This window comes from Oncorhynchus gorbuscha, linkage group LG13 (assembly GCF_021184085.1).
Source record: "Oncorhynchus gorbuscha isolate QuinsamMale2020 ecotype Even-year linkage group LG13, OgorEven_v1.0, whole genome shotgun sequence".
NCBI classification, from domain to species: Eukaryota; Metazoa; Chordata; class Actinopteri; order Salmoniformes; family Salmonidae; genus Oncorhynchus; species Oncorhynchus gorbuscha.
This window is the reverse complement of record NC_060185.1, coordinates 26108840-26118079: the sequence shown is the minus strand read 5'-3', so window position 1 is coordinate 26118079 and position 9240 is coordinate 26108840.

The window sequence follows — 9240 nt, the reverse complement described above, 5'->3', positions numbered from 1 at the left end:
TGTCGATAGGTTCTCTAAGGCGGCACATTTCATTCCCCTCGCTAAACTTCCTTCCGCTAAGGAGACGGCACAAATCATTATCGAGAATGTATTCAGAATTCATGGCCTCCCGTTAGACGCCGTTTCAGACAGAGGCCCGCAATTCACGTCACAGTTTTGGAGGGAGTTCTGTCGTTTGATTGGTGCGTCCGTCAGTCTCTCTTCCGGGTTTCATCCCCAGTCTAACGGTCAAGCAGAGAGGGCCAATCAGACGATTGGTCGCATACTACGCAGCCTTTCTTTCAGAAACCCTGCGTCTTGGGCAGAACAGCTCCCCTGGGCAGAATACGCTCACAATTCGCTTCCTTCGTCTGCTACCGGGTTATCTCCGTTTCAGAGTAGTCTGGGTTACCAGCCTCCTCTGTTCTCATCCCAGCTTGCCGAGTCCAGCGTTCCCTCCGCTCAAGCGTTTGTCCAACGTTGTGAGCGCACCTGGAGGAGGGTGAGGTCTGCACTTTGCCGTTACAGGGCACAGACTGTGAGAGCCGCCAATAAACGCAGGATTAAGAGTCCAAGGTATTGTTGCGGCCAGAGAGTGTGGCTTTCCACTCGCAACCTTCCTCTTACGACAGCTTCTCGTAAGTTGACTCCGCGGTTCATTGGTCCGTTCCGTGTCTCCCAGGTCGTCAATCCTGTCGCTGTGCGACTGCTTCTTCCGCGACATCTTCGTCACGTCCATCCTGTCTTCCATGTCTCCTGTGTTAAGCCCTTTCTTCGCACCCCGTTCGTCTTCCCTCCCCCCTCCCGTCCTTGTCGAGAGCGCACCTATTTACAAGGTACATAAGATCATGGACATGCGTTCTCGGGGACGGGGTCACCAATACTTAGTGGATTGGGAGGGTTACGGTCCTGAGGAGAGGAGTTGGGTTCCGTCTCGGGACGTGCTGGACCGTTCACTCATTGATGATTTCCTCCGTTGCCGCCAGGATTCCTCCTCGAGTGCGCCAGGAGGCGCTCGGTGAGTGGGGGGGTACTGTCATGTTTGTCATTTATTATCATGTCTTGTCCCTGTGCTTCCCATTCTATTCGTTTCCCTCTGCTGGTCTTATTAGGTTCTTTCCCTCTTTCTATCCCTCTCTCTCCCCCTCCCTCTCTCACTCTCCCGCTCTCTCTTCTCTCTATCGTTCCGTTCCTGCTCCCAGCTGTTCCTATTCCCCTAATCAATCATTTAGTCTTCCCACACCTGTTCCCGATCCTTTTCCCTGATTAGAGTCCCTATTTCTCTCCTTGTTATTCGTTTCTGCCCTGTCGGTTCCTTGTCTAGAATTCACCGTGCTGTGTTGGTGTATCGCCCTGTCGTGTCGTGTTTTCCTCAGATGCTGCGTGGTGAGCAGGTGTCTGAGTCTGTCTGGTTCAAGTGCCTTCCCGAGGCAACCTGCTGTTCACCTGCTGTTCAAGATCGAGTCTCCAGTTTGTCCTCGTCATTTCGAGTGAAAGTTGTGTTTTTTTGATTGTATTTACTTTACTGGATTAAAGACTCTGTTTTCGCCAAGTCGCTTTTGGGTCCTCTTTCACCTGCATGACATGTTCTGCATTGGAGGAGTTAACCATGTTCTGCATTGGATGAGTTAACCATGTTCTGCATTGGATGAGTTAACCATGTTCTGCATTGGAGTTAACCATGTTCTGCATTGGAGGAGTTAAACAAGTTCTGTATCGGAAGAGTTAACCAAGTTCTGCATTGAAGGAGTTAACCAAGTTCAGTATCGGAGAAGTTAACCATGTTCTTTAACCATGTTCAAAGTTAAATGGCTCACAAGCAGCTCCAATTGTAGACATTTTCAGTGGATATTGACGGGAAACATCATCTGTCCTGAAATTATAATAAGCAATGCGCAGGAACGTCTTCTCTTGAATAGCCAACTGTTATGCCATGTCACCATCAGCTAAGGGACCTGGTACATGGAATCTGAGGAGTCCAAGATTATCACCTTCTCTAAGTCAGATGCAAACTAACCAAACTAACCTGGGTACTTTAACCTTTCAGGGAGGACTGTACAGGGATACCATTACATAGACTCTTGCTTTTCCTTGATTCACACATACACACACAAACACACACACACACACAGACACACACACTTATTTATTTTATTTTTTATTTCACCTCTATTTAACCAGGTAGGCCAGTTGAGAACAAGTTCTCATTTACAACTGCGACCTGGCCAAGACAAAGCAAAGCAGTGCGACAAAAACAACAAAACAGAGTTACACATAAACAAACATACAGTCAATAACACAACAGAAAAATCTATGTACAGTGTGTGCAAATGTAGAAGATTAGGGAGGAAAGGCAATAAATAGGCCATAGAGGTGAAATAATTACAATTTAGCATAAACACTGGAGTGATAGATGTGCAGATGGTGATGTTCCAGCTTCAGTGATTTTTGCAATTCGCTCCAGTCATTGGCAGCAGAGAACTGGAAGGAAAGGCGGCCAAAGGAAGTGTTGGCTTTGGGGATGACCAGTGAAATATACCTGCTGGAGCGCGTGCTACGAGAGGGTGTTGCTATGGTGACCAATGAGCTGATATAAGGCAAGGCTTTACCTAGCAAAGACTTATAGATGACCTGGAGCCAGTGGGTTTGGCGACGAATATGTAGCGAGGGCCAGTCAACGAGAGCATACAGATCGCAGTGGTGGGTAGTATATGGGGCTTTGGTGACAAAGCAGATGGCACTGTGATAGACTACATCCAGTTTGCTGAGTAGAGTGTTGGAGGCTATTTTGGAAAAGACTTTGCCGAAGTCAAGGATAGGTAAGATAGTCAGTTTTACGAGGGTATGTTTGGCAGCATGAGTGAAGGAGGCTTTGTTGCGAAATGGGAAGCCGATTCTAGATTTAATTTGGATTGGAGATGCTTAATGTGAGTCTGGAAGGAGAGTTTACAGTCTAACCAAACACCTAAGAATTTGTAGTTGTCCACATATTCAAAGTCAGAACTGTCCAGAGTAGTGATGCTGGTCGGGCGGGTGGGAGGTGGCGGCCAGCTATCGGTTGAAGAGCATGCATTTAGTTTTACTAGCATTTAAAAGCAGTTGGGGGCCACGGAAGGAGTGTTGTATGGCATTAAAGCTACTTTGGAGGTTTGTTAACACAGTGTCCAAAGAAGGGCCAGATGTATACAGAATGGTGTCGTCTGCGTAGAGGTGGATCAGAGAATCTCCAGCAACAAGAGCGACATCATTGATATATTCAGAGAAAAGAGTCGGCCCGAGAATTGAACCCTGTGGCACCCCCATAGAGACTGCCAGAGGTCCGGACAACAGCCCCTCCGATTTGACACACTGAACTCTATCTGAGAAGTAGTTGGTGAACCAGGTGAGGCAGTCATTTGAGAAGCCAAGGCTATTGAGTCTGCCAATAAGAATGCGCTGATTGACAGAGTCGAAAGCCTTGGCCAGGTCAATGAAGATTGCTGCACAGTACTGTCTTTTATCGATGGTGGTTATGATATTGTTTAGGACCTTGAGCGTGGCTGAGGTGCACCCATGACCAGCTCGGAAACCAGATTGTATAGTGAAGAAGGATTCTAAATGGTCGGTGATCTGTTTGTTAACTTGGCATTCGAAGATTTTAGAAAGGCAGGACAGGATGGATATAGGTCTATAACAGTTTGGGTCTAGAGTGTCTCCCCCTTTGAAGAGGAGGATGACCGCGGCAGCTTTCCAATCATTGGGGATCTCAGACGATATAAAAGAGAAGTTGAATAGGCTAGTGATAGGGTTTGCAACAATTTCAGCAGATCATTTTAGAAAGAGAGGGTCCAGATTATCTAGCCCAGCAGATTTGTAGCGTCCGGATTTGGGTGAAGGAGAAACGGGGGGAGGCTTGGGCAAGTTGCTGCAGGAGGTGCAGAGCTGTTGGCCAGGGTAGGGGTAGCCAGGTGGAAAGCATGGCCAGCCATAGAAAAATGCTTATTGAAATGATCAATTGTTGTAAATTTATCAGTGGTGACAGTGTTTCCTATCCTCAGTGCAATATTCAGCTGGGAGGAGGTGCTCTTATTCTCCATGGACTTTACAGTGTCCCAAAACGTTTTGAAATTAATGCTACAGGATGCAAATTTCTGTTTGAAAAAGCTAGCCTTAGCTTTCTTAACTGACTGTGTATAATGGTTCCTGACTTCCGTTCATCGACCTGGCCAAGGCTTTCGACTCTGTCAATCAGCGCATATCGCAGGGGCTCTTCGATGCTAATGCAGAACGCCACGGGATATTTTGTGCTGGTCAAGGGCAGTCAAGTCTGGGGTGAACCAAGGGCTATATTTGTTCTTAGATGTTGAGGAAAGCACTTTTAAAGAGCAACCAGGCATCCTCTTCTGACGGGATGAGGTCAATATCTTTCCAGGATACCCGGGCCTGCTCGCTGAAGTGTTTTAGTGAGCATTTGACATTGATGAGGGGTGGTCGTTTGACCGCAGACCCATTACGGACACAGGCAATGAGCAGAGGTTTATTTAGAGGGCAAGTTGGTCAGGATGATATCTAAGAGGGTGCCTGTGGATACAGATTTAGGATTGTACCTGGTAGGTTCCTTGATAAGTTGTGTGAGATTGAGGGTATCTAGCCTAGTGGCTAGAGCGTTGGACTAGTAACCGGAAGGTTGCGAGTTCAAACCCCCGAGCTGACAAGGTACAAATCTGTCGTTCTGCCCCTGAACAGGCAGTTAACCCACTGTTCCCAGGCCGTCATTGAAAATAAGAATATGTTCTTAACTGACTTGCCTGGTTAAATAAAGGTAAAAATTAAATCTAGCTTAGATTGTAGAACGGTCGGGGTGTTAAGCATATCCCAGTTTAGGTCACTTAACAGTACGAACTCTGAAGATAGATGGGGGCAATCAATTCACATATGGAGTCCAGGGCACAGTTGGGGGCTGAGGGGGTCTATAACAAGCGGCAACATTGAGAGATTTGTTTCTGGAAAGGTGGATTTTTAAAAGTAGAAGCTTGAATTGATTGGGCACAGACCTGGATAGTATGACAGAACTCTGCAGGCTATCTCTGCAGCAGATTGCAACTCTGCCCCTTTTGGCAGTTCTATCTCGTCAGAAAATTTTGTAGTTAGGGATGGAAATGTCAGGATTTTTGGTGGCCTTCCTAAGCCAGAATTCAAGCACGGCTAGGACATCAGGGTTGGCGGAGTGTGCTAAAGCAGTGAATGATGTGAGTACAGTGTAGGAAAACCTAGGCATTTTGTGAGAGAGGTTTGTGAGAGAGGTTATGTCTCTAGAGGCACCTAGGGGGGGCGACAAAAGGGGAATGGGAGCGTGGACCAAGGTAAACCCAATTGAAGCCTACAAGAGGGAGTTGACCTCCACAGCCTAAGGCATATTGGGCAGGGCTGGGGGCTCTACAGTGAAGTAATATAATAATAACTATCCAAAACAGCAATAGACAAGGCATATTGACATTAGTGAGAGGCATGTGTAGCCGAGTGATCATAGGGTCCAATGAGTGACAATAGGTGAGTCAGGGAGCTGATTAGCAGATGGCTAGCAGATGGGCCTTCAGCAACGTCACAACGTTAGAGTCTGTTGAAACCACCTTGGACGATTACGCCAGCAGACCAGTCGTGATGGATCGGCGGGGCTCCATGTCGGCAGTAAAGGGTCCAGGCCAATTAGCAAAAGAGGTATTGTAGCCCAAGAATTAGCTGGTGGACCTCTTCGGCTAAACGGGAGATGGGTCTAGCTCGAGGCTAGCTCAAGGCAAACTGGTGCTTGCTTTGGGACATAGACCTTAGCCAGGAGTAGCCACTCGGATTGCAGCTAGCTAGCTGCGATGATCCGGTGTAAAGTTTCAGAGTTTGCAGTAGGAATCATAAGATGTGGTAGAGAAAAAGCTGTCCGATATGCTCTGGGTTGATATCGCGCTGTGCAGAATGGCAGGTATTGACCGAGCTGAGGCTGGCTGGTGTCCGAATTAACAGTGAAGACCGCTTGCAGTGGCTAACTGACTACTAGCTAGTAGCTAGTTAGCTGGCTAGCTCCTGATGGGGGTTCCGGTTCTAAAGCATAACAATAGCAGATCTGTACAACATTGGGTGAGGCGGGTTGCAGGAGAGTATATTCATTGGAACAACCAAGATGCACAACCAACATACACAGTGTGACTAGATATTACCTGTATGAGTTCAGGTCTGAGGTTGATGGTGCAGAGCCAGTCTCCCAGTCGAGGGTAGCTGGCCAGAGCCTGGGTCCTCTGTCTCTCAGGCACTCTCTGCTTACACTGCAGCTGCTTACAGATGTACTTAGTCAGCTTCACCTGGAGGGGGCGACAACACAAACACAAGAGTGATAAGACGTCGCTTGGTCTGATCTCCAAAAATGTTGATGGGGAAAATGTAATTAAGAATGTTCACAAAATAACTGAAACAGAGACGATGCTAAGCAAAAGCATAATCCTGAAAGTAATTATAACAAAGTAGAACAAAATGAGTGGAAAATAAAACTTGCAGCACAGTGTGTGGGAGTTTCATTTAATTTTAACAAAGGAGACTGACAACAAACTGACAACTGCAGGTGTGAAACCCACTGATGTTTGAGAACAAACTGCACAGTATTTCTTTCTTGTTATTTTCAGCATGAGGTCTGGTGTTCTATGCAAAATGCTGGTGAGAATTGAGACTAAGCTCAGACTGAGGAAATCCCCCTGTCAACTGAAAGAGAGACAGAGAAAGAGAGAGAGAGAGATCCACTGAGTGTAGATGAGAACACATGCTCTTTCCATGACATAGACTGACCAGGGGAAAGCCATGATCCCTTATTGATGTCACTTGTTAAATCCACTTCAATCAGTTAATATGAAGGAGAGGATACCGGTTAAAGAAGGATTTTTAAGCCTTGATACAATTGAGACATGGATTGTGTATGTGTGCCATTCAGAGGGTGAATGGGCAAGACAAAAGATTTAAGTGCCTTTGAATGGGGTATGGTAGTAGGTGCCATGCATGGCGTTTTGTGTCAAGAACTGCAACGTTGCTGGGATTTCACGCTCAACCGTTTCCCGTGTGTATCAAGAATGGTCCACCACCCAAAAGATACAACTTGACACAAATGTGGGAAGCATTGGAGTCAACATTGGCCAGCATCTCTGTGGATGCATCTCTTTTCTCCACCTTGTCGAGTCTATGACCCAACAAATTGAGGCTGTTCTGAGGGCAAAAGGGGTGGGGGGGTGTAACTCAATATTAGGAAGGTGTTCCTAATGTTTTGTACACTCAGGCCTAAAAAAGGACAACTTTGTCTCAGAAGTACCTCAGTGTTAAAAACTCTCAAGAACATAAATATAGAATGTTGATGAAGGAGAGGAAACGAGGAGAAAAAGCGGGGGAGGGGACAGGTAGAGGGGGAGGGGACAATTTCAGTTAATCTATGACTTAATGTGTTTTTAACAGTTCTCCCCTCAGAGCAGCTAACAGCAAATAGTCCTCATTACATACAAACTCAAAGGAACACAGAGCAATTTTTGTCATGGGGGCGTTGGCCTGTGCCACTGCCATGACAACTGAGCGCCATGGAAACCCTGCAGCCACCGACGGCAGAACCCGTTTATGTCAAAATGAGATTATGGGTGATGCTGGGCTGGGGTTACAGAGCGACTAGAGAGATCAGTTAGAGCAGGGATGGGCAACACTGATGGTGGTGTGGGCCACAAAAAAATCTTAATTTATCATAAGGGGCTGCAGTGGGGGGGGGTAGACCAGAGGGCCGCCAGTTGCCCATCCCTGAGTATAGCAGAGTCAAGATGTCACCTTACCTTTGGATTCCAGACCCAGATAGCAAGCTTTACCTGGCAACCACTTTCGTCAAACTAATCTTCCGGCGCCGACAGAGATTACCTCCTCACTTCGCGTTCCTAGGAAACTATACAATATTTTTTTTTGTGTTATTTCTTACATTGCTACCCCATGAAATCTTAGGTTTTATTACATACAGTTGGGTGGAACTATTGGATATAAGAGCAACGTCAACTCACCAACATTACGACCACGAATACGACTTTCCCGAAGCGGATCCTCGGTTTGGTCGACCACCCAGGACAATGGATCGGATCCCAGCCGGCGACCCAAAACAACGGGGCCACAGAAGGGGCAGACGGAGCGGTCTTCTGGTCAGGCTCCGTTGACGGGCACATCGCTCACCGCTCCCTAGCATACTACTCGCTAATGTCCAGTCTCTTGACAACAAGGTAGACGAAATCCGAGCAAGGGCTGCCTTCCAGAGAGACATCAGAGATTGTAAAGTTATTTGTTTCACGGAAACATGGCTCACTCGGGATATGTCATCAGAGTCGGTACAGCCACCTGGTTTCTTCATGCCAACAGAAACAAACTTCTCTGTGGTAAGAAGAAGGGCGGGGGTGTTATGCCTTGTGATTAACGAGACGTGGTGTGATCATAACAACATACAGGAAGGCCAGTCCTTTTGTTCACCTGACCTAGAATTCCTTACAATCAAATGCCGACAGCACTATCTACCAAGAGAATTCTCTTCGATCATAATCACAGTTGTGTATATCCCCCCCAAGCAGACACATCGACGGCCCTGAAAGAACTTCATTTGACTCTATGTAAACTGGAAACCACATATCCTGAGGCTGCATTTATTGTAGCTGGGGATTTTAACAAGGCTAATCTGAAAACAAACCCTGGATCATTGTTATCCTAACTTCCTCGACGCATATAAAGACCTCCCCTGCCCTCCTTTCGGAAAATCTGACCACGACTCCAATTTGCTGCTCCCAGCCTATAGACAGAAACTAAAGCAGGAAGCGCCTGTGCTCAGGTCTGTTCAACGCTGGCCCGACCAATCGGATTCCACGCTTCAAGATTGCTTCGATCAGGTGGACTGGGATATGTTCTGCATAGCGTCGGACAATAACATGAATGAATACGCTGATTCGGTGAGCGAGTTTATTAGCAAGTGCATCGGTGATGTTGTACCCACAGCGTCTATTAAAACATTACCCAATCAGAAACCGTGGATTGATGGCAGCATTGGCGCAAAACTAAAAGCGCAAACCACTGCTTTTAATCAGGGCAATGTGACCGGAAACATGACACAATACAAATAGTGTAGCTATTCCCTCCGCATGGCAATCAAACAAGCTAAGCGTCAGTAAAGAGACAAAGTAGAGTCGCAATTCAATGGCTCAGACACGAGAGGTATGTGGCAGGGTCTACAGTCAATCACGG